The sequence below is a fragment of the Schistocerca gregaria genome, chromosome 10 (genome assembly GCF_023897955.1).
Source record: "Schistocerca gregaria isolate iqSchGreg1 chromosome 10, iqSchGreg1.2, whole genome shotgun sequence".
Classification (NCBI taxonomy): domain Eukaryota; kingdom Metazoa; phylum Arthropoda; class Insecta; order Orthoptera; family Acrididae; genus Schistocerca; species Schistocerca gregaria.
In genome coordinates this window covers 29,935,592-29,959,955 of record NC_064929.1, presented here as the reverse complement: position 1 = coordinate 29,959,955, position 24,364 = coordinate 29,935,592, and positions in this window count along the sequence as shown.

The following is a 24,364-nucleotide window of genomic DNA, read 5'->3' as shown; positions in this document are numbered from 1 at the left end:
ATTGCATCAGGATTGAATACAACAGTCACCATGCGCACTTTCCGCCATGGGATGATTGTCTCTAACAGTCTACGCTTTGATCGTTAGCTGGAAGTCCAGTAGTAGTTTCCGATGCACACCTGGAGGCATTCTGTAATCTGTGGATTATCAGACTGTTGATGAAATACAGAAGTTGCATCGGAATTGAATACAACAGTCACCATGCGCACTTTTCTCCATGGGAGTAATGTCTCAAACAGTCTACGCTTTGATCGTTCCCTGGAAGACCAGTAGTAGTTTCCGATGCACATCTGAAAGCATTCTGTAATCTGTGGACTATCAGAGTGTTGATGAAACACAGAAATTGCATCGGGATTGATTACAACAGTCACCATGCGCACTTTTCTCCATGGGAGTAGTGTCTCATACAGTCTACGCTTTGATCGTTCCCTGGAATACGAGAAGTAGTCTCCGATGCACATCTGGAGGCAATCTGAAATCTGTGGATGAACTGAGTGCTGATGAAACACAGAAGTTGCATCGGGATTAAATAAAACAAACAGTCACCATGCGCACTTTCCTAAATGTGAGTAATGTCTCAAGCAGTCTACGCTTTGATCGATCCCTGGAAGACCTGAAGAAGTTTCCGATGCACATCTGGAGGCATTCTGTAATCTGTGGACCATCAGAGTGTTGATAAAACACAGAAATTGCATCGGGATTAAATACAACAGACACCATGCGCTCTTTCCTCCATGGGAGTAAATTCTCAAACAGTCTACACATTGATAGTTCCCTGGAAGATCTGAAGTTGTTTCCGATGCACATCCAGAGGCATTCTGTAATCTGTGGACTATCAGAGTGTTGACGAAACACAGAAATTGCATCGGGATTCAATACAACAGTCACCATGCGCTCTTTCCTCCATGGGAGTTATGTCTCAAACAGTCTACGGTTTGATCGTTCCTAGGAAGACCAGTAGTAGTTTCCGATGCACATCTGGAGGCATTCTGTAATCTGTGGAGTATCAGACTGTTGATGAAACACAGAAATTGCATCGGAATTGAATACAATAGTCACAATGCGCACTTTCCTCCATGGGAGTAATTCTCAAACTTTTTACGTTTTCATCGTTTCTTGGAAGACCAGTAGTAATTTCCGATGCACATCTGGTGGCATTCTGTAATCTGTGGACTATCAGAGTCTTTATGAAACACAGAAATTGCATCGAGATTCAATACAACAGTCACCATGCGCACTTTCCTCCATGGAGTAATGTCTCAAACAGTGTACGCTTTGAGTTCCCTGGAAGACTTGTTGTAGTTTCCGATGCACATCTGGAGGCATTCTGTAATCTGTGGACTATCAGACTGTTGATGAAATACAGAAATTGCATCGGAATTGAATATAACAGTCACCAAGCGCACTTTCCTCCATGGGAGTAATGTCTCTAACAGTCTACGCTTTGATCGTTCCCTGGAAGACCAGTAGTAGTTTCCGATGCACATCTGGAGGCATTCTGTAATCTGTGAACTATCAGAGTGTTGATGAAACACAGAAATTGAATCGGGATTGAATACAACAGTCACCATGCGCACTTTCCTCCATGGGAGTAGTGTCTCATACAGTGTACGCTTTGATCGTTCCCTGGAATACCAGAAGTAGATTCCGATGCACATCTGGAGGCATTCTGAAATCTGTGGATTAACTGAGTGTTGATGAAACACAGAAATTGCATCGGGATTGAATACAACAGTCACCATGCGCAATTTCCTCCATGGGAGTAATTCTCAAACAGTCCACGCTTTGATCGTTCCCTGGAAGACCAGTAGTAGTTTCCGGTGCACATCTGAAGGCATTCTGTAATCTGTGGACTATCAGAGTGCTGATGAAACACAGAAATTGCATCGGGATTGAATAAAACAGTCACCATGCGCACTTTCCTAAATGGGAGTAATGTCTCAAACAGCCTACGCATTGATCGTTCCCTGAAAGACCTGAAGTAGTTTCCGATGCACATCTGGAGGCATTCTGTAATCTGTGGACGTTCAGAGTGTTGATAAAACAAAGAAATTGCATCGGGATTGAATACAACAGTCACCATGCGCAATTTCCTCCATGGGAGTAATTCTCAAACAGTCCACGCTTTGATCGTTCCCTGGAAGACCAGTAGTAGTTTCCGATGCACATCTGAAAGCATTCTGTAATCTGTGGACTATCAGAGTGCTGATGAAACACAGAAATAGCATCGGGATTGAATAAAACAGTAACCATGCGCACATTCCTAAATGGGAGTAGTGTCTCATACAGTGTACGCTTTGATCGTTCCCTGGAATACCAGAAGTAGATTCCGATGCACATCTGGAGGCATTCTGAAATCTGTGGATTAACTGAGTGTTGATGAAACACAGAAAATGCATCGAGATTGAATACAACAGTCACCATGCGCCCTTTCCTCCATGGGATTAATGTCTCAAACAGTGTAAGCTTTTAGTTCCCTGGAAGACCTGTAGTAGTTTCCTATGCACATCTGGAGGCATTCTGTAGTCTGTGGACTATCAGAGTGTTGATGAAACACAGAAATTGCATCAGGATTGAATACAACAGTCACCATGCGCACTTTCCGCCATGGGATGATTGTCTCTAAGAGTCTACGCTTTGATCGTTCCCTGGAAGTCCAGTAGTAGTTTCCGATGCACACCTGGGGGCATTCTGTAATCTGTGCATTATCAGACTGTTGATGAAATAGAGAAATTGCATCGGAATTGAATACAACAGTCACCATGCGCACTTTTCTCCATGGGAGTAATGTCTCAAACAGTCTACGTTTTGATCGTTCCCTCTAAGACCAGTAGTAGTTTCCGATGCACATCTGAAAGCATTCTGTAATCTGTGGACTATCAGAGTGTTGATGAAACACAGAAATTGCATCGGGATTGATTACAACAGTCACCATGCGCACTTTTCTCCATGGGAGTAGTGTCTCATACAGTCTACGCTTTGATCGTTCCCTGGAATACGGGAAGTAGTTTCCGATGCACATCTGGAGGCAATCTGAAATCTGTGGATTAACTGAGTGCTGATGAAACACAGAAGTTGCATCGGGATTGAATACAACAGTCACCATGCGCACTTTCCTAAATGTGAGTAATGTCTCAAGCAGTCTACGCTTTGATCGATCCCTGGAAGACCTGAAGAAGTTTCCGATGCACATCTGGAGGCATTCTGTAATCTGTGGACTATCAGAGTGTTGATAAAGCACAGAAATTGCATCGGGATTAAATACAACAGACACCATGCGCTCTTTCCTCCATGGGAGTAAATTCTCAAACAGTCTACGCTTTGATACTTCCCTGGAAGATCTGAAGTTGTTTCCGATGCACATCCAGAGGCATTCTGTAATCTGTGGAGTATCAGAGTGTTGACGAAACACAGAAATTGCTTCGGGATTCAATACAACAGTCACCATGCCCTCTTTCCTCCATGGGAGTAATGTCTCAAACAGTCTACGGTTTGATCGTTCCTAGGAAGACCAGTAGTAGTTTCCGATGCACATCTGGAGGCATTCTGTAATCTGTGGAGTATCAGACTGTTGATGAAACACAGAAATTGCATCGGAATTGAATACAATAGTCACCATGCGCACTTTCCTCCATGGGAGTAATTCTCAAACAGTTTACGTTTTCATCGTTCCTTGGAAGACCAGTAGTAATTTCCGATGCACATCTGGTGGCATTCTGTAATCTGTGGACCATCAGAGTGTTGATGAAACACAGAAATTGCATCGAGATTCAATACAACAGTCACCATGCGCACTTTCCTCCATGGAGTAATGTCTCAAACAGTGTACGCTTTGAGTTCCCTGGAAGACCTGTTGTAGTTTCCGATGCACATCTGGAGGCATTCTGTAATCTGTGGACTATCAGACTGTTGATGAAATACAGAAATTGCATCGGAATTGAATATAACAGTCACCATGCGCACTTTCCTCCATGGGAGTAATGTCTCTAACAGTCTACGCTTTGATCGTTCCCTGGAAGACCAGTAGTAGTTTCTGATGCACATCTGGAGGCATTCTGTAATCTGTGAACTATCAGAGTGTTGATGAAACACAGAAATTGCATCGGGATTGAATACAACAGTCACCATGCGCACTTTCCTCCATGGGAGTAGTGTCTCATACAGTGTAGGCTTTGATTGTTCCCTGGAATACCAGAAGTAGTTTCCGATGCACATCTGGAGGCATTCTGAAATCTGTGGATTAACTGAGTGTTGATGAAACACAGAAATTGCATCGAGATTGAGTAAAGCAGTCACCATGCGCACTTTCCTAAATGTGAGTAATGTCTCAAACAGTCTACGCTTTGATCGTTCCCTGGAAGACCAGTAGTAGTTTCCGATGCACATCTGGAGGAATACTGTAATCTGTGGACTATCAGAGTGTTGATGAAACACAGAAATTGCATCGGGATTGAATACAACAGACACCATGCGCTCTTTCCTCCATGGGAGTAAATTCTCAATCAGTCTACGCTTTGATAGTTCCCTGGAAGACCTGAAGTTGTTTCCGATGCACATCTGGAGGCATTCTGTAATCTGTGGACTATCAGAGTGTTGACGAAACACAGAAATTGCATCGGTATTGAATACAACAGACACCATGCGCACTTTCCTCCATGTGAGTAATGTCTCAAACTGTCTACGATGTGATCGTTCCTAGGAACACCAGTAGTACTTTCCGATGCACATCAGGAGGCATTCTGTAATCTGTGGAGTATCTGAGTGTTGATGAAAAACAGAAACTGCATCGGGATTCAATACAACAGTCACCATACGCACTTTCCTCCATGGGAGTAATGTCTCAAACAGTCTACGATTTGATCGTTCCCTATAATACCAGTAGTAGTTTCCGATGCACATCTGGAGGCATTCTGTAATCTGTGGACTATCAGAGTGTTGATAAAACACAGAAATTGCATCGGGATTGAATACAACAGACACCATGCGCTCTTTCCTCCATGGGAGTAATTCTCAAACAGTCTACGCTTTGATCGTACCCTGGAAGACCAGTAGAAGTTTCCGATGCATATCTGGTGGCAATTTGTAATCTGTGGACTATCAGAGTGTTGATGAAACACAGAAATGCCATCGAGATTGAATACAACAGTTACCATGCGCACTTTCCTCAATGGGAGTAATGTCTCAAACAGTGTACGCTTTGAGTTCCCTGGAAGACCTGTAGTAGTTTCCGATGCACATCTGGAGACATTCTGTAATCTGTGGACTATCAGACTGTTGATGAAATACAGAAATTGCATCGAAATTGAATACAACAGTCACCATGCGCACTTTCCTCCATGGGAGTAATGTCTCTAACAGTCTACGCTTTGATCGTTCCCTGGAAGACCAGTAGTAGTTTCCGATGCACATCTGGAGGCATTCTGTAATCTGTGGACTATCAGAGTGTTGATGAAACACAGATATTGCATCGGGATTGAATACAACAGTCACCATGCGCACTTTCCTCCATGGGAGTAGTGTCTCATATAGTCTACGCTTTGATCGTTCCCTGGAACACCAGAAGTAGTTTCCGATGCACATCTGGAGGCATTCTGAAATCTGTGGACTAACTGAGTGTCGATGAAACACAGAAATTGCATCGGGATTGAATACAACAGACACCATGCGCTCTTTCCTCCACGGGAGTAAATTCTCAAAAAGTCTACGCTTTGATAGATCCCTGAAACACCTGAAGTTGTTTAAGATGCACATCTGGAGGCATTCTGTAATCTGTGGACTATCAGAGTGTTGACGAAACACAGAAATTGCATCGGGATTCAATACAACAGTCACCATCGCACTTTCCTCCATGGGAGTGATGTCTCAAACTGTCTACGATTTGATCGTTCCTAGGAAGACCAGTAGTAGTTTCCGATGGACATCTGGAGGCATTCTGTAATCTGTGGAGTATCAGAGTGTTGATGAAACACAGAAATTGCATCGTAATTGAATACAACACTCACCATCCGTACTTTCCTCCATGTGATTAATGTCAGAAACAGTCTACGTTTGATCGTTCCCTGGAAGACCAGTAGTAGATTCCGATGCACATCTGGTGGCATTCTGTAATCTGTGGACTATCAGAGTGTTGATGAAACACAGAAATTGCATCGAGATTGAATACAATAGTCACCATGCGCCCTTTCCTCCATGGGAGTAATGTCTCAAACAGTGTAAGCTTTGAGTTCCCTGTAAGACCTGTTGTAGTTTCCAATGCACATCTGGAGGCATTCTGTAATCTGTGGACTATCAGAGTGTTGATGAAACACAGAAATCGCATCGGGATTGAATACAACAGTCACCATGCGCACTTTCCGCCATGGGAGTAATGTCTCTAACAGTCTACACTATGATCGTTCCCTGGAAGACCAGTAGTAGTTTCCGATGCACATCTGGGGGCATTCTGTAATCTGTGGACAATCAGAGTGTTGACGAAGCACAGAAATTGCATCGGGATTCAATACAACAGTCACCATGCGCCCTTTCCTAAACGGGAGTAATGTCTCAAACAGTCTACGCTTTGATCATTACCAGGAAGACCAGTAGTCGCTTCCGATGCACGTCTGGGGGCGTTCTGTAATCTGTGGACTATCAGAGTGTTGATGAAACACAGAAAATGCATCGGGATTCAATACAACAGTCACCAGTCGCACTTTCCTCCATGGTAGTAATGTCTCAAACAGTCTACGCTTTGATCGTTCCCTGGAAGACTAGAAGTAGTTTCCGATGCACATCTGAAGCCATTTTGTAATCTGTGGAATATCAGAGTGCTGATGAAACACAGAAATTGCATCGGGATTGATAAGACCTTCACCATTCCCACTTTCCTAAATGGGAGTAATGTCTCAAACAGTCTACGTTTTGATCGTACCCTGGAAGACCTGAAGTAGTTTCCGATGCACATCTGGAGGAATTCTGTAATCTGTGGACTATCAGAGTGTTGATAAAACACAGAAATTGCATCGGGATTGAATACAACAGACACCATGCGCTCTTTCCTCCATGGGAGTAAATTCTCAAAAGGTCTACGCTTTGATAGTTCCCTGGAAGACCTGAAATTGTTTCCGATGCACATCTGGAGGCATTCTGTAGTCTGTGGACTATCAGAGTGTTGACGAAACTCAGAAATTGCATCGGGATTCAATACAACAGTCACCATGCGCACTTTGCTCCATGGGAGTAATGTCTCAAACAGTCTACGCTTTGATCGTTCCCTGGAAGACCAGTAGTAGTTTCCGATGCACATCTGAAGGCATTCTGTAATCTGTGGACTATCAGAGTGCTGATGAAACACAGAAATTGCATCGGGATTGAATAAAACCTTCACTATGCCCACTTCCCTAAATGGGAGTAGTGTCTCAAACAGTCTACGCTTTGATCGTTCCCTGGAAGACCAGTAGTAGTTTCCGATGCACATCTGGAGGCATTCTGTAATCTGTGGACTATCAGAGTGTTGATGAAACACAGAAATTGCATCGGGATTGAATACAACAGTCACCATCCGCACTTTCCTCCATGGGAGTAATGTCTCAAATAGTCTACGCTTTGATCGTTCCCTGGAAGACCAGTAGTAGTTTCAGATGCACATCTGAAGGCATTCTGTAAGCTGTGGACTATCAGAGTGCTGATGAAACACAGAAATTGCATCGGGATTGAATACAACAGACACCATGCGCTCTTTCCTCCATGGGAGTAATGTCTCAAACTGTCTACGCTTTGATCGTTCCTAGGAAGACCAGTAGTAGTTTCCGATGCACATCTGGAGGCATTCTGTAAACTGTGGAGTATCAGAGTGTTGATGAAACACAGAAATTACATCGGGGTTGAATACAACAGTCACCATGCGCACTTTCCTAAACGGGAGTAATGTCTCATACAGTCTACACTTTGATCGTTCCCTGGAAGACCTGAAGTAGTTTCCGATGCACATCTGGATGCATTCTGTAATCTGTGGACTATCAGAGTGTTGATGAAGCACTATAATTGGATCGGGATTGAGTGCAATAGCCACCATGAGCACTTTCCTCCATGGGAGTAATGTCTCAAACACTCTACGCTTTGATCGTTCCCTGGAAGTCCGGTAGTAGTTTCCGATGCACACCTGGAGGCATTCTGTAATCTGTGGTTTATCAGACTGTTGATGAAATACAGAAATTGCATCGGAATTGAATACAACAGTCACCATGCGCACTTTCCTCCATGGGAGTAATGTCTCAAACAGTCTACGCTTTGATCGTTCCCTGTAAGACCATTAGTAGTTTCCGATGCACATCTGAAGGCATTCTGTAATCTGTGGACTATCAGAGTGTTGATGAAACACAGAAATTGCATCGGGTTTGAATACAACAGTCACAATGCGCTCTTTCCTCCATGGGAGTAGATTCTCAAACAGTCTACGCTTTGATAGTTCCCTGGAAGACCTGATGTTGTTTCAGATGCACATCTGGAGGCATTCTGTAATCTGTAGACTATCAGAGTGTTGACGAAACACAGAAATTGCATCGGGATTCAATACAACAGTCACCATGCGCACTTTCCTCCATGGGAGTAATGTCTCAAACACTCTACGCTTTGATCGTTCCTAGGAAGACCAGTAGTAGTTTACGATGCACATCTGGAGGCATTCTGTATTGTGTGTAGTATCAGAGTGTTGATGAAACACAGAAATTGCATCGGGATTGAATACAACAGTCTCCATGCGCACTTTCTTCCACGGGAGTAATGTCTCAAACACTCTACGCTTTGATCGTTCCCTGGAAGTCCAGTAGTAGTTTCCGATGCAGACCTTTAGGTATTCTGTAATCTGTTGACCATCAGGCTGTTGATGAAACACAGAAATTGCATCGGAATTGAATACAACATTCACTATGCGCACTTTCCTCCATGGGAGTAATTCTCAAACACTGTACGCTTTGATCGTTCCCTGGAAGACTAGTAGTAGTTTCCGATGCAAATCTGGTGGCATTCTGTAATCTGTGGACTATCAGAGTGTTGATTAAACACAGAAATTGCATCGAGATTGAATACAACAGTCACCATGCGCACTTTCCTCCATGGGAGTAATGTCTCAAACAGTCTACGCTTTGATCGTTCCCTGTAAGACCAGTAGTAGTTTCTGATGCACATCTGAAGGCATTCTGTAATCTGTGCACTATCAGAGTGCTGATGAAACACAGAAATTGCATCGGGATTGAATACAACAGACACCATGCGCTCTTTCCTCCATGGGAGTAATGTCTCAAACTGTCTACGCTTTGATCGTTCCTAGGAAGACCAGTAGTGGTTTCCAATGCACATCTGGAGGCATTCTGTAATCTGTGGACTATCAGAGTGTTGATGAAACACAGAAATCGCATCGGGATTGAATACAACAGTCACCATGCGCACTTTCCGCCATGGGAGTAATGTCTCTAACAGTCTACACTATGATCGTTCCCTGGAAGACCAGTAGTAGTTTCCGATGCACATCTGGAGGCATTCTGTAATCTGTGGACAATCAGAGTGTTGACGAAGCACAGAAATTGCATCGGGATTCAATACAACAGTCACCATGCGCCCTTTCCTAAACAAGAGTAATGTCTCAAACAGTCTACGCTTTGATCATTACCAGGAAGACCAGTAGTCGCTTCCGATGCACGTCTGGGGGCGTTCTGTAATCTGTGGACTATCAGAGTGTTGATGAAACACAGAAAATGCATCGGGATTCAATACAACAGTCACCAGTCGCACTTTCCTCCATGGTAGTAATGTCTCAAACAGTCTACGCTTTGATCGTTCCCTGGAAGACTAGAAGTAGTTTCCGATGCACATCTGAAGCCATTTTGTAGTCTGTGGAATATCAGAGTGCTGATGAAACACAGAAATTGCATCGGGATTGAATAAGACCTTCACCATTCACACTTTCCTAAATGGGAGTAATGTCTCAAACAGTCTACGTTTTGATCGTACCCTGGAAGACCTGAAGTAGTTTCCGATGCACATCTGGAGGAATTCTGTAATCTGTGGACCATCAGAGTGTTGATAAAACACAGAAATTGCATCGGGATTGAATACAACAGACACCATGCGCTCTTTCCTCCATGGGAGTAAATTCTCAAAAGGTCTACGCTTTGATAGTTCCCTGGAAGACCTGAAATTGCTTCCGATGCACATCTGGAGGCATTCTGTAGTCTGTGGACTATCAGAGTGTTGACGAAACTCAGAAATTGCATCGGGATTCAATACAACAGTCACCATGCGCACTTTGCTCCATGGGAGTAATGTCTCAAACAGTCTACGCTTTGATCGTTCCCTGGAAGACCAGTAGTAGTTTCCGATGCACATCTGAAGGCATTCTGTAATCTGTGGACTATCAGAGTGCTGATGAAACACAGAAATTGCATCGGGATTGAATAAAACCTTCACTATGCCCACTTCCCTAAATGGGAGTAGTGTCTCAAACAGTCTACGCTTTGATCGTTCCCTGGAAGACCAGTAGTAGTTTCCGATGCACATCTGGAGGCATTCTGTAATCTGTGGACTATCAGAGTGTTGATGAAACACAGAAATTGCATCGGGATTGAATACAACAGTCACCATCCGCACTTTCCTCCATGGGAGTAATGTCTCAAATAGTCTACGCTTTGATCGTTCCCTGGAAGACCAGTAGTAGTTTCAGATGCACATCTGAAGGCATTCTGTAAGCTGTGGACTATCAGAGTGCTGATGAAACACAGAAATTGCATCGGGATTGAATACAACAGACACCATGCGCTCTTTCCTCCATGGGAGTAATGTCTCAAACTGTCTACGCTTTGATCGTTCCTAGGAAGACCAGTAGTAGTTTCCGATGCACATCTGGAGGCATTCTGTAAACTGTGGAGTATCAGAGTGTTGATGAAACACAGAAATTACATCGGGGTTGAATACAACAGTCACCATGCGCACTTTCCTAAACGGGAGTAATGTCTCAAACAGTCTACACTTTGATCGTTCCCTGGAAGACCTGAAGTAGTTTCCGATGCACATCTGGATGCATTCTGTAATCTGTGGACTATCAGAGTGTTGATGAAGCACTATAATTGGATCGGGATTGAGTGCAATAGCCACCATGAGCACTTTCCTCCATGGGAGTAATGTCTCAAACACTCTACGCTTTGATCGTTCCCTGGAAGTCCGGTAGTAGTTTCCGATGCACACCTGGAGGCATTCTGTAATCTGTGGTTTATCAGACTGTTGATGAAATACAGAAATTGCATCGGAATTGAATACAACAGTCACCATGCGCACTTTCCTCCATGGGAGTAATGTCTCAAACAGTCTACGCTTTGATCGTTCCCTGTAAGACCAGTAGTAGTTTCCGATGCACATCTGAAGGCATTCTGTAATCTGTGGACTAGCAGAGTGTTGATGAAACACAGAAATTGCATCGGGTTTGAATACAACAGTCACAATGCGCACTTTCCTCCAGGGGAGTAGAGTCTCATACAGTCCACGTTTTGATCGTTCCCTGGAATACCAGATGTAGTTTCCGTTGCACATTTGGAAGCATTCTGAAATGTGTGGATTAACTGAGTGTTGATGAAACACAGCTATTGCATCGGGATTGAATAAAACAGTCACATTGCGCTCTTTCCTCCATGGGAGTAGATTCTCAAACAGTCTACGCTTTGATAGTTCCCTGGAAGACCTGATGTTGTTTCAGATGCACATCTGGAGGCATTCTGTAATCTGTAGACTATCAGAGTGTTGACGAAACACAGAAATTGCATCGGGATTCAATACAACAGTCACCATGCGCACTTTCCTCCTTGGGAGTAATGTCTCAAACAGTCTACGCTTTGATCGTTCCTAGGAAGACCAGTAGTAGTTTACGATGCACATCTGGAGGCATTCTGTATTCTGTGTGGTATCAGAGTGTTGATGAAACACAGAAATTGCATCGGGATTGAATACAACAGTCTCCATGCGCACTTTCTTCCACGGGAGTAATGTCTCAAACACTCTACGCTTTGATCGTTCCCTGGAAGTCCAGTAGTAGTTTCCGATGCAGACCTTTAGGTATTCTGTAATCTGTTGACCATCAGGCTGTTGATGAAACACAGAAATTGCATCGGAATTGAATACAACATTCACCATGCGCACTTTCCTCCATGGGAGTAATTCTCAAACACTGTACGCTTTGATCGTTCCCTGGAAGACTAGTAGTAGTTTCCGATGCAAATCTGGTGGCATTCTGTAATCTGTGGACTATCAGAGTGTTGATTAAACACAGAAATTGCATCGAGATTGAATACAACAGTCACCATGCGCACTTTCCTCCATGGGAGTAATGTCTCGAACAGTGTACGCTTTGAGTTCCCGGGAAGACCTGTAGTAGTTTCCGATGCACATCTGGAGGCAATTTGTAATCTGTGTACTATCAGACTGTTGATGAAACACAGAAATTGCATCGGAATTGAATACAACAGTCACCATGCGCACTTTACTACATGGGAGTAATGTCTCAAACATTCTACGCATTGATCGTTCCCAGCAAGACCAGTAGTAGATTCCGATCCACATCTGGAGGCAATCTGTAATCTGTGGACTATCAGAGTCTTGATGAAACAAAGAAATTAGATCGGGATTGAATAAAACAGTCACCATGCGCACTTTCCTAAATGGGAGTAATGTCTCAAACAGTCTACGCTTTGATCGTTCCCTGGCAGACCTGAAGTAGTTTCCGATGCACATCTGGAGGCATTCTGTAATCTGTGGACTATCAGAGTGCTCATGAAACACAGAAATTGCATCGGGATGAATAAAACAGTCACATTGCGCACTTTCCTAAATGGGAGTAGTGTCTCAAACAGTCTACGCTTTGATCGTTCCCTGGAAGACCTGAAGTAGATTCCTATGCACATCTGGAGTCATTCTGTAATCTGTGGACTATCAGTGTGTTGATAAAACACAGAAATTGCATCGGGATTGAATATAACAGACACCATGCGCTCTTTCCTCCATGGGAGTAAATTCTCAAACAGTCTACGCTTTGATAGTTCCCTGGAAGACCTGAAGTTGTTTCCGATACACATCTGGAGGCATTCTGCAATCTGTGGACTATCAGAGTGTTGACGAAACACAGAAATTGCATCGGGATTCAATACAACAGTCACCATGCGCACTTTACTACATGGGAGTAATGTCTCAAACAGTCTACGATTTGATCGTTCCTAGGAAGACCAGTAGTAGTTTCCGATGCACACCTTAGGCATTCTGTAATCTGTGGACTATCAGAGTGTTAATGGAACACAGAAATTGCATCGGAATTGACTACAACATTCACCATGCGCACTTTCCTCCATAGGAGTAATTCTCAAACAGTCTACGCTTTGATTGTTCCCTGGAAGACCAGTAGTAGTTTCCGATGCACATCTGGAGGCATTCGGTAATCTGTGAAATATCAGAGTGTTGATGAAACACAGATATTGCATCGGGATTGAATACAACAGTCACCATGCGCACTTTCCTCCATGGGAGTAATGTCTCAACAGTGTACGCTTTGAGTTCCCTGGAAGACCTGTAGTAGTTTCCGATGCACATCTGGAGGCAATATGTAATCTGTTGACTATCAGACTGTTAATGAAATACAGAGATTGCATCGGAATTGAATACAACAGTCACCATGCGCACTTTTCTCCATGGGAGTAATGTCTCAAACAGTCTACGTTTTGATCGTTCCCTGGAAGACCAGTAGTAGTTTGCGATGCACATCTGGAGGAATTCTGAAATCTGTGGTTTATCAGAGTGTTGATGAGACACAGAAATTGCATCGGGATTGAGTACAACTGTCACCATGCGCAATTTCCTCCACGGGAGTAATTCTCAAACAGTCTACACTTTGATAGTTCCCTGGAAGACCTGAAGTTGTTTCCGATGCACATCTGGAGGCATTCTGCAATCTGTGGACTATCAGAGTGTTGAGGAAACACAGAAATTGCATCGGGATTAAATACAACAGTCACCATGCGCACTTTCCTCCATGGGAGTAATGTCTCAACAGTGTACGCTTTGAGTTCCCTGGAAGACCTGTAGTAGTTTCCGATGCACATCTGGAGGCAATATGTAATCTGTTGACTATCAGACTGTTAATGAAATACAGAGATTGCATCGGAATTGAATACAACAGTCACCATGCGCACTTCCCTCCATGGGAGTAATGTCTCAAACAGTCTACGATTTGATCGTTCCTAGGAAGACCAGTAGTAGTTTCCGATGCACATCTGGAGGCATTCTGTAAACTGTGGAGTATCAGAGTGTTGATGAAACACAGAAATTGCATCGGGGTTGAATACAATAGTCACCATGCGCACTTTCCTAAATGGGAGTAATGTCTCAAAGAGTCTACACTTTGATCGTTCCCTGGAAGACCAGTAGTAGTTTTCGATGCACATCTGGAGGCATTCTGTAATCTGTGGACTATCAGACTGTTGATGAAACACAGAAATTGCATCGGAATTGAATACAACAGTCACCATGCGCACTTTCCTCCATGGGAGTAATTCTCAAACAGTCTACGCTTTGATCGTTCCCTGGAGGACCAGTAGTAGTTTCCGATGCAAATCTGGTGGCATTCTGTAATCTGTGGACTATCAGAGTGTTGATGTAACACAGAAATTGCATCGAGATTGAATTCAACAGTCACCATGCGCACTTTCCTCCATGGGAGTATTGTCTCAAACAGTGTACGCTTTGAGTTCCCTGGAAGACCTGTAGTAGTTTCCGATGCACATCTGGAGGCAATTTGTAATCTGTGGACTATCAGACTGTTGATGAAATACAGAAATTGCATCGGAATTGAATACAACAGTCACCATGCGCACTTTACTCCATGGGAGTAATGTCTCAAACAGTCAACGTTTTGATATTTCCCTGGAAGTCCAGTAGTAGTTTCCGATGCACACCTTTAGGCATTCTGTAATCTGTGGACTATCAGACTGTCCAAGAAACACAGAAATTGCATCGGAATTGACTACAACATTCACCATGCGCACTTTCCTCCGTGGGAGTAATGTCTCAAACAGTCTACGCTTTGATCGCTCCCTGGAAGACCAGTAGTAGTTTCAGATGCACATCTGAAGGCAATCTGTAATCTGTGGACTATCAGAGTGCTGTTGAAACACAGAAATTGCATCGGGATTGAATACAAAAGACACCATGCGCTCTTTCCTCCATGGGAGTAATGTCTCAAACTGTCTACGATTTGATCGTTCCTAGGAAGACCAGTAGTAGTTTCCGATGCACATCTGGAGGCATTCTGTAAACTGTGGAGTATCAGAGTGTTGATGAAACACAGAAATTGCATCGGGGTTGAATACAATAGTCACCATGCGCACTTTCCTAAATGGGAGTCATGTCTCAAACAGTCTACGCTTTTATCGTTCCCTGGAAGACCTGAAGTATCTTCCGAAGCACATCTGGAGACATTCTGTAATCTGTGGACTAACAGAGTGTTGATAAAACACAGAAATTGCATCGGGATTGAATACAACAGACACAATGCGCTCTTTCCTCCATGGGAGTAAATTTTCAAACAGTCTACGCTTTAATAGTTCCTTGGAAGTCCTGAAGTTGTTTCCGATGCACATCTGGAGGCATTTAGTAATCTGTGGACTATCAGAGTGTTGACGAAACACAGAAATTGCATCGGGATTCAATACAACAGTCACCATGCGCACTTCCATCCATGGGAGTAATGTCTCAAACGGTCTACGCTTTGATCGTTCCTAGAAAGACCAGTAGTAGTTTACGATGCACATCTGGATTCATTCTGTATTCTGTGGAGTATCAGAGTGTAATGAAACACAGAAATTGCATCGGGGTTGAATACAACAGTCACCATGCGCACTTTCCTAAATGGGAGTAATGTCTCAAACAGTCTACACTTTGATCGTTGCCTGGAAGACCAGTAGTAGTTTCCGATGCACATCTGGATGCATTCTGTAAACTGTGGACTATCAGAGTGTTGATGAAGCACTAAAATTGGATCGGGATTGAGTGCAAAAGCCATCATGAGCACTTTCCTCCATGGGAGTAATGTCTCAAACAGTCTACGCTTTGATCGTTCCCTGGAAATCCAGTAGAGTTTCCGATGCACACCTGGAGGCATTCTGTAATCTGTGGATTATCAGACCGTTGATGAAATACAGAAATTGCATCGGAATTGAATACAACAGTCACCATGCGCACTTTCCACCATGGGAGTAATGTCTCAAACAGTCTACGCTTTGATCGTTCCCTGGAAGACCAGTAGTAGTTTCCGATGCACTTCTGGAGACATTCTGTAATCTGTGGACTAACAGAGTGTTGATAAAACACAGAAATTGCATCGGGTTTGAATACAACAGACACCATGCGCTTTTTCCTCCATGGGGGTAAATTCACAAACAGTCTACGCTTTGATAGTTCCCTGGAAGACCTGAAGTTGTTTCCGATGCACATCTGGAGGCATTCTGTAATCTGTGGACTATCAGAGTGTTGACGAAACAAAGAAATTGCATCGGGATTCAATACAACAGTCACCATGCGCACTTTCCTCCATGGGAGTAATGTCTCAAACAGTCTACGCTTTGATCGTTCCTAGGAAGACCAGTAGTAGTTTACGATGCACATCTGGAGGCATTCTGTATTCTGTGGAGTATCAGAGTGTTGATGAAACACAGAAATTGCATCGGGATTGAATACAACAGTCACCATGCGCACTTCCTTCCATGGGAGTAATGTCTCAAACATTCTACGCTTTGATCGTTCCCTGGAAGTCCAGTAGTAGTTTCCGATGCACACCTTTAGGCATTCTGTAATCTGTGGACTATCAGACTGTTGATGAAACACAGAAATTGCATCGGAATTGAATACAACAGTCACCATGCGCACTTTACTCCATGGGAGTAATGTCTCAAACTGTCTACGCTTTGATAGTTCCTAGGAAGACCAGTAGTAATTTCCGATACACATCTGGAGGCATTCTGTAAACTGTGGAGTATCAGAGTGTTGATAAAACACAGAAATTGCATCGGGATTGATTAAAACAGACACAATGCGCTCTTTCCTCCATGGGAGTAATGTCTCAAACTGTCTACGCTTTGATAGTTCCTAGGAAGACCAGTAGTAGTTTCCGATACACATCTGGAGGCATTCTGTAAACTGTGGAGTATCAGAGTGTTGATAAAACACAGAAATTGCTTCGGGATTTATTAAAACAGACACAATGCGCTCTTTCCTCCATGGGAGTAAATTCTCAAACAGTCTACGCTTTGATAGGTCCTTGGAAGACCTGATGTTGTTTTCGATGCACATCTGGAGGCATTCAATAATCTGTGGACTATCAGAGTGTTGACGAAACACAGAAATTGCATCGGGATTCAATACAACAGTCACCATGCGCACTACCCTCCATGGGAGTAATGTCTCAAACAGTCTACGATTTGATCGTTCCTAGGAAGACTAGTAGTAGTTTACGATGCACATCTGGAGGCATTCTGTATTCTGTGGAGTATCAGAGTGTTGATGAAACACAGAAATTGCATAGGGATTGAATACAACAGTCACCATGCGCACTTTCTTCCATGGGAGTAATGTCTCAAACACTCTCCGCTTTGATCGTTCCCTGGAAGTCCAGTAGTAGTTTCCGATGCACACCTTTTGGCATTCTGTAATCTGTGGACTATCAGACTGTTGATGAAACACAGAAATTGCATCGGAATTGAATACAACAGTCACCATGCGCACTTTACTCCATGGGAGTAATGTCTCAAACAGTCTACGTTTTGATCGTTCCCTGGAAGTCCAGTAGTAATTTCCGATGCCATCAGGAGGAATTCTGTAATCTGTGGTTTATCAGAGTGCTGATGAAACACAGAAATTGCATCGGGATTGAATAAAACCTTCACCATGCCCACTTTCCTAAATGGGAGTAATGTCTCAAACAGTCTACGCTTTGATCGGTCCCTGGAAGACCAGTAGTAGTTTCCGATGCTCATCTGGAGGCATTCTGTAATCTGTGGACTATCAGAGTGTTGATGAAACACAGAAATTGCATCGGGATTGAATACAACAGTCACCATCCGCACTTTCCTCCGTGGGAGTAATGTCTCAAACAGTCTACGCTTTGATCGTTCCCTGGAAGACCAGTAGTAGTTTCAGATGCACATCTGAAGGCATTCTGTAATCTGTGGACTATCAGAGTGTTGATGAAACACAGAAATTGCATCGGGATTGAATACAACAGTCACCATCCGCACTTTACTCCGTGGGAGTAATGTCTCAAACAGTCTACGCTTTGATCGTTCCCTGGAAGACCAGTAGTAGTTTCAGAAGCACATCTGAAGGCATTCTGTAATCTGTGGACTATCAGAGTGCTGATGAAACACAGAAATTGCATCGGGATTGAATACAACAGACACCATGCGCTCTTTCCTCCATGGGAATAATGTCTCAAACAGTCTACGCTTTGATCGTTTCCTGGAAGTCCAGTAGTAGTTTCCGATGCACACCTGGAGGCATTCTGTAATCTGTGGATTATCAGACTGTTGATGAAATACAGAAATAGCATCGGAATTGAATACAACAGACACCATGCGCACTTTCCTCCATGGGAGTAATGTCTCAAACAGTCTACGCTTTGATCGTTCCCTGGAAGTCCAGTAGTAGTTTCCGATGCACACCTGGAGGCATTCTGTAATCTGTGGATTATCAGACTGTTGATGAAATACAGAAATAGCATCGGAATTGAATACAACAGTCACCATGCGCACTTTCCTCCATGGGAGTAATGTCTCAAACAGTCTACGCTTTGATCGTTCCCTGGAAGACCTGAAGTAGCTTCCGATGCACATCTGGAGACATTCTGTAGTCTGTGGACTAACAGAGTGTTTATAAAACACAGAAATTGCATCCGGATTGCATACAACAGGCACAATGCGCTCTTTCCTCCATGGGAGTAAATTCTCAAGCAGTCTACGCTTTGATAGTTCCTTGGGAGACCTGAAGTTGTTTCCGATGCACATCAGGAGGCATTCAGTAAACTGTGGACTATCAGAGAGTTGACGAAACACAGAAATTGCATCGGGATTCAATACAACAGTCACCATGCGCACTTCCCTCCATGGGAGTAATGTCTCAAACAGTCTACGGTTTGATCGTTCCTAGGAAGACCAGTAGTAGTTTACGATGCACATCAGGAGGCAATCTGTATTCTGTGGAGTATCAGAGTGTTGATGAAACACAGAAATTGCATCGGGGTTGAATACAACAGTCACCATGCGCACTTTCCTAAATGGGAGTAATGTCTCAAACAGTCTACACTTTGATCGTTCCCTGGAAGACCAGTAGTAGTTTCCGATGCACATCTGGATGCATTCTGTAATCTGTGGACTATCAGAGTGTTGATGAAGCACTAAAATTACATCGGGATTGAGTGCAATATCCACCATGAGCACTTTCCTCCATGGGAGTAAAGTCTTAAACAGTCTACGCTTTGATCGTTCCCTGGAAGTCCAGTATAGTTTCCGATGCACACCTGGAGGCATTCTGTAATCTGTGGATTATCAGACTGTTGATGAAATACAGAAATTGCATCGGAATTGAATACAACAGTCACCATGCGCACTTTCCTCCAGGGGAGTAGTGTCTCATACAGTCCACGATTTGATCGTTCCTAGGAAGACCAGTAGTAGTTTCCGATGCACATCTGGAGGAATTCTGTAATCTGTGGATTATCAGAGTGCTGATGAAACACAGAAATTGCATCGGGATTGAATAAAAACTTCACCATGCCCACTTACCTAAATGGGAGTAATGTCTCAAACAGTCTACGCTTTGATCGTTCCCTGGAAGACCAGTAGTAGTTTCCGATGCTCATCTGGAGGCATTATGTTATCTGTGGACTATCAGAGTGTTGATGATACACAGAAATTGCATCGGGATTGAATACAACAGTCACCATCCGCACTTTCCTCCGTGGGAGTAATGTCTCAAACAGTCTACGCTTTGATCGTTCCCTGGAAGACCAGTAGTAGTTTCAGATGCACATCTGAAGGCATTCTGTAATCTGTGGCCCATCAGAGTGCTGATGAAACACAGAAATTGCATCGGGATTGAATACAACAGACACCATGCGCTCTTTCCTCCATGGGAGTAATGTCTCCAACTGTCTACGCTTTGATTGTTCCTAGGAAGACCAGTAGTAGTTTCCGATGCACACCTGGAGGCATTCTGTAATCTGTGGATTATCAGACTGTTGATGAAATACAGAAATTGCATCGGAATTTAATACAACATTCACCATGCGCACTTTCCTCCATTTGAGTAATGTCTCAAACAGTCTACGCTTTGACCGTTCCCTGGAAGACCAGTAGTAGTTTCAGATGCACATCTGAAGGCATTCTGTAATCTGTGGCCTGTCAGAGTGCTGATGAAACACAGAAATTGCATCGGGATTGAATACAACAGACACCATGCGCTCTTTCCTCCATGGGAGTAATGTCTCAAACTGTCTACGCTTTGATTGTTCCTAGGAAGACCAGTAGTAGTTTCCGATACACATCTGGAGGCATTCTGTAAACTGTGGAGTATCAGAGTGTTGATAAAACACAGAAATTGCTTCGGGATTGATTAAAACAGACACAATGCGCTCTTTCCTCCATGGGAGTAAATTCTCAAACAGTCTACGCTTTGATAGTTCCTTGGAAGACCTGAAGTTGTTTTCGATGCACATCTGGAGGCATTCAATAATCTGTGGACTATCAGAGTGTTGACGAAACACAGAAATTGCATCGGGATTCAATACAACAGTCACCATGCGCACTACCCTCCATGGGAGTAATGTCTCAAACAGTCTACGATTTGATCGTTCCTAGGAAGACTAGTAGTAGTTTACGATGCACATCTGGAGGCATTCTGTATTCTGTGGAGTATCAGAGTGTTGATGAAACACAGAAATTGCATAGGGATTGAATACAACAGTCACCATGCGCACTTTCTTCCATGGGAGTAATGTCTCAAACACTCTCCGCTTTGATCGTTCCCTGGAAGTCCAGTAGTAGTTTCCGATGCACACCTTTTGGCATTCTGTAATCTGTGGACTATCAGACTGTTGATGAAACACAGAAATTGCATCGGAATTGAATACAACAGTCACCATGCGCACTTTACTCCATGGGAGTAATGTCTCAAACAGTCTACGTTTTGATCGTTCCCTGGAAGTCCAGTAGTAATTTCCGATGCCATCTGGAGGAATTCTGTAATCTGTGGTTTATCAGAGTGCTGATGAAACACAGAAATTGCATCGGGATTGAATAAAACCTTCACCATGCCCACTTTCCTAAATGGGAGTAATGTCTCAAACAGTCTACGATTTGATCGGTCCCTGGAAGACCAGTAGTAGTTTCCGATGCTCATCTGGAGGCATTCTGTAATCTGTGGACTATCAGAGTGTTGATGAAACACAGAAATTGCATCGGGATTGAATACAACAGTCACCATCCGCACTTTCCTCCGTGGGAGTAATGTCTCAAACAGTCTACGCTTTGATCGTTCCCTGGAAGACCAGTAGTAGTTTCAGATGCACATCTGAAGGCATTCTGTAATCTGTGGACTATCAGAGTGTTGATGAAACACTGAAATTGCATCGGGATTGAATACAACAGTCACCATCCGCACTTTACTCCGTGGGAGTAATGTCTCAAACAGTCTACGCTTTGATCGTTCCCTGGAAGACCAGTAGTAGTTTCAGAAGCACATCTGAAGGCATTCTGTAATCTGTGGACTATCAGAGTGCTGATGAAACACAGAAATTGCATCGGGATTGAATACAACAGACACCATGCGCTCTTTCCTCCATGGGAATAATGTCTCAAACAGTCTACGCTTTGATCGTTCCCTGGAAGTCCAGTAGTAGTTTCCGATGCACACCTAGAGGCATTCTGTAATCTGTGGATTATCAGACTGTTGATGAAATACAGAAATAGCATCGGAATTGAATACAACAGTCACCATGCGCACTTTCCTCCATGGGAGTAATGTCTCAAACAGTCTACGCTTTGATCGTTCCCTGGAAGACCAGTAGTAGTTTCCGATGCACATCTGAAGGCATTCTGTAATCTGTGGACTATCAGAATGCTGATGAAACACAGAAATTGCATCGGGATTGAATACAACAGTCACCATGCGCACTTTCCCCCAGGGGAGTGGTGTCTCAAACAGTCCACGTTTTGATCGTTCCCTGGAGTACCAGATGTAGTTTCCGATTCACATCTGGAAGCATTCTGAAAGCTGTGGATTAACTGAGTGTTGATGAAACACAAATATTGCATCGGGATTCAATAAAACAGTCACATTGCGCACTTTCCTCCATGGCAGTAATGTCTCAAACAGTCTACGCTTTGATCGTTCCCTGGAAGACCTGAAGTAGCTTCCGATGCACATCTGGAGACATTCTGAAGTCTGTGGACTAACAGAGTGTTTATAAAACACAGAAATTGCATCCGGATTGCATACAACAGGCACAATGCGCTCTTTCCTCCATGGGAGTAAATTCTCAAACAGTCTACGCTTTGATAGTTCCTTGGGAGACCTGAAGTTGTTTCCGATGCACATCAGGAGGCATTCAGTAAACTGTGGACTATCAGAGAGTTGACGAAACACAGAAATTGCATCGGGATTCAATACAACAGTCACCATGCGCACTTCCCTCCATGGGAGTAATGTCTCAAACAGTCTACGCTTTGATCGTTCCTAGGAAGACCAGTAGTAGTTTACGATGCACATCAGGAGGCAATCTGTATTCTGTGGAGTATCAGAGTGTTGATGAAACACAGAAATTGCATCGGGGTTGAATACAACAGTCACCATGCGCACTTTCCTAAATGGGAGTAAAGTCTCAAACAGTCTACACTTTGATCGTTCCCTGGAAGACCAGTAGTAGTTTCCGATGCACATCTGGATGCATTCTGTAATCTGTGGACTATCAGAGTGTTGATGAAGCACTAAAATTACATCGGCATTGAGTGCAATATCCACCATGAGCACTTTCCTCCATGGGAGTAAAGTCTTAAACAGTCTACGCTTTGATCGTTCCCTGGAAGTCCAGTATAGTTTCCGATGCACACCTGGAGGCATTCTGTAATCTGTGGATTATCAGAGAGTTGACGAAACACAGAAATTGCATCGGGATTCAATACAACAGTCACCATGCGCACTTCCCTCCATGGGAGTAATGTCTCAAACAGTCTACGCTTTGATCGTTCCTAGGAAGACCAGTAGTAGTTTACGATGCACATCAGGAGGCAATCTGTATTCTGTGGAGTATCAGAGTGTTGATGAAACACAGAAATTGCATCCGGATTGCATACAACAGGCACAATGCGCTCTTTCCTCCATGGGAGTAAATTCTCAAACAGTCTACGCTTTGATAGTTCCTTGGGAGACCTGAAGTTGTTTCCGATGCACATCAGGAGGCATTCAGTAAACTGTGGACTATCAGAGAGTTGACGAAACACAGAAATTGCATCGGGATTCAATACAACAGTCACCATGCGCACTTCCCTCCATGGGAGTAATGTCTCAAACAGTCTACGCTTTGATCGTTCCTAGGAAGACCAGTAGTAGTTTACGATGCACATCAGGAGGCAATCTGTATTCTGTGGAGTATCAGAGTGTTGATGAAACACAGAAATTGCATCGGGGTTGAATACAACAGTCACCATGCGCACTTTCCTAAATGGGAGTAATGTCTCAAACAGTCTACACTTTGATCGTTCCCTGGAAGACCAGTAGTAGTTTCCGATGCACATCTGGATGCATTCTGTAATCTGTGGACTATCAGAGTGTTGATGAAGCACTAAAATTACATCGGGATTGAGTGCAATATCCACCATGAGCACTTTCCTCCATGGGAGTAAAGTCTTAAACAGTCTACGCTTTGATCGTTCCCTGGAAGTCCAGTATAGTTTCCGATGCACACCTGGAGGCATTCTGTAATCTGTGGATTATCAGACTGTTGATGAAATACAGAAATTGCATCGGAATTGAATACAACAGTCACCATGCGCACTTTCCTCCAGGGGAGTAGTGTCTCATACAGTCCACGATTTGATCGTTCCTAGGAAGACCAGTAGTAGTTTCCGATGCACATCTGGAGGAATTCTGTAATCTGTGGATTATCAGAGTGCTGATGAAACACAGAAATTGCATCGGGATTGAATAAAAACTTCACCATGCCCACTTACCTAAATGGGAGTAATGTCTCAAACAGTCTACGCTTTGATCGTTCCCTGGAAGACCAGTAGTAGTTTCCGATGCTCATCTG